The sequence below is a fragment of the Lontra canadensis genome, unplaced genomic scaffold (genome assembly GCF_010015895.1).
Source record: "Lontra canadensis isolate GAN:19392208 unplaced genomic scaffold, GSC_riverotter_1.0 scaffold65, whole genome shotgun sequence".
In the NCBI taxonomy this organism is placed as follows: domain Eukaryota; kingdom Metazoa; phylum Chordata; class Mammalia; order Carnivora; family Mustelidae; genus Lontra; species Lontra canadensis.
The window spans coordinates 5,264,003-5,266,669 of NW_022631059.1; positions in this window are offsets into that span (position 1 = coordinate 5,264,003).

Genomic DNA, 2,667 nt, shown 5'->3' on the forward strand with positions numbered 1-2,667 from the left:
CTTCTGCTAGGTGAGATCTCGGACGTCTGGCTCAAGCTGAAGGCCGGGCAAGCAGAGGGCCTTCGGCAAGTGTTTGCTGAGTGAATGCGCGATGAAACGGAGGTGAGGAGAGCTCTCCCGCAGACAAGGGGCCCTCAGAGCGCCCTTTGGAAACTTTGATTAAAGTGTGCCTAAACGTGTTTCCTAGAGGCCAGGGAAGGCGGCCATCACTCGACCGCGCGATCTTGGGTAAGCTGAGTCCCTTCGGCCGGGCCTCAATTTCCCCTTCCGTCGCAGACAGGGCCTCTCGGAGGCTGCCCCAGCCATGGCCAGGACGCACTTGGGCGGGGTGGGCGGTGCTTTTGCGGCGGGCGCCGGCTGCTGAGGCTCTCCGCCTACAAGTCCCAGAGCCCCCTGCGCCCGGCCCCGCCCACCCCGCGGCGGCCCCGCCCGCCCCGCGCCCCGAGCCCCTCCCGGCGAAAACCTGGCGCGGGAGGAGCGCCGGCGTGGAGCGCGGCTGCACGCGGGCGGCGGGCGTTTGCGGAGCACGTGCTGGCGCCGCGGGGGCCTGGGGTTTCCCAGTCAGGGGCGGCCGCCCAGGGCGGGGACACAGGCTCGGAAAAGCGGAAAGTGCGGGGCTCGGGCGGGGCGTTTGTCCACGGCGGGCTGGCTGCGTGCACCTCGCGCTCCTTGGCCCGGGGAAGGGGACCCCTCCTCCTCCCCCCGGCGGGGGGCCGTGTGTGCCCTCACGCGCGAATGCTTGGGTAGGGGTTCCTGCAGTCGTTCACTGTGCCCCCTGAGTTTCTGCATTCCTGACCTCTCCCGTCGGGTGGCGCCACTTCCCCACGTGCCCCATCTCCGCTTGGGAATCCGCTCTTCCCCCATCAGATCCTTATGAATGGTCCATCGGGGGTCAGGCCCCGGGACACTGCAGGTAGGAAACAAGCCTGCACCGCTGCCACCACCCCGAGAGCTTACATTTCAGGAGTGGAGAGACATGAATGAATGCGACTGTTGGTTTAGGTGTCTAGGGCGGTGAGAAGGGAGCAGACAGCAGTAGGTGTTCTTTATAGAGTCGGAAGGCCTGTGGGAGCCGGGCCAGAGCCACACTGAAGGACGGAACAGCAGCGAGAGCAGAATGCAAAGGCTCAGGGCCGCCAACGTCGGTCCAACATTTTCTGAGTGCTGGGCACTTTTACGTGGTCAATCCTCGCACACCGCTAATACTGATAAAGTTCATTATTTGTTTGGGGCCAGCTCCTTGAGTAGGTGACTTAACGTACATTAGATGATCTAACTCAAAACAGCCTTTGTTATCAGTAGGTACTATTAGCCCAGTTTTCAGAGGAGGCCACCTAGGCTCCAGGTGCCTTCCCCAAGGCCACGGAGGGCTGTAAATGATGGCCAATCCATGGTCTCATTTATTCTCTCCATACCTTTTTTTTTTTTTTTAAGATTTTTATTTATTTGACAGAAAGAAACACATCGAGGGAGGGAACACAAGCAGGGGGACGGGGAGAGGGACAACAGGCTTCCCACAGAGCAGGGAGCCCCATGCAGGACTGATCCCAGGCCCTGGGGATCATGACCTGAGCCAAAGGCAGACACTTAAGGACTGAGCCACCCAGGCACCCCTCCCCATAGCTTTTTTTTTTTTTTTAAATAAGAGAACTTTTTTTTTTTTTAAAGATTTTATTTATTTATTTGACAGACAGAGATCACAAGTAGATGGAGAGGAAGGCAGAGAGAGAGAGAGAGGGAAGCAGGCTCCCTGCTGAGCAGAGAGCCCGATGCGGGACTCGATCCCAAGACCCTGAGATCATGACCTGAGCCAAAGGCAGCGGCCTAACCCACTGAGCCACCCAGGCGCCCCCTCCCCATAGCTTTTAAGGAAGACTTGTCTCCCCACTTTGAGGGCTGGGCCCACGTTGAGGGTGGGACCACAGAGAGGTTAAGTGAAGCAGAAGTCTTGGGGGGAAAGCCCAGACTCACGACCCTAGTCTGAAACATGGGTCCTTGCGTGAGACCCGGATGTGGCCACATGTAGGTTGAATTGCATCTCCCCCCAAATATGTTCAGGTCCTAACCCCTAGGACACGTGAATGTGACCTTATTTGGAGGTAGCGGTTTTTTTTTTTATAATATAATCAATTTAAAAGAAGGTCATATTGGATTAATATGGGGCCTAATACAATAACTGTGGTCCTTACAAGAAGCCCATGAGAAGATGGGCACAGAGGTGACAACAGAGCAGAGGCTGAAGAGAGACATCTACAAGCCAACCATGCTTGCTGGTGGCACTGGAAGCTGAGAGAAAGGCACACATGGAACAGACTCTCCCTTCTTCACGCATTCAGAGGGAGTGCAGCCCTCCTGACACCTTGACTGTGGACTTCGGGCCTCCAGAACCATGTGCGAATACATTTCTGTCATTTTAAGCCACCCACTCTGGTCATCGGCTGCGGCAGCCCTAGGAGACTCACGCAGTTGGAGGTCCTGAGGAGGACAGAGCTCTGAGCGGATGAAATCCCACAGCCTGTCCCTCTTGGGTCTGAGAACAGCCTTCAGTCCCCGCCAAGGGTCCTGGGACTCCTGGGTGTCATTCCCGGACCCAGGCATGGGTGGCAGTCCTGTACCGCTCTGGGCTTCAGCTCCTCAGCCGGGATAGGGGGGATCCAAGTAAGGGTT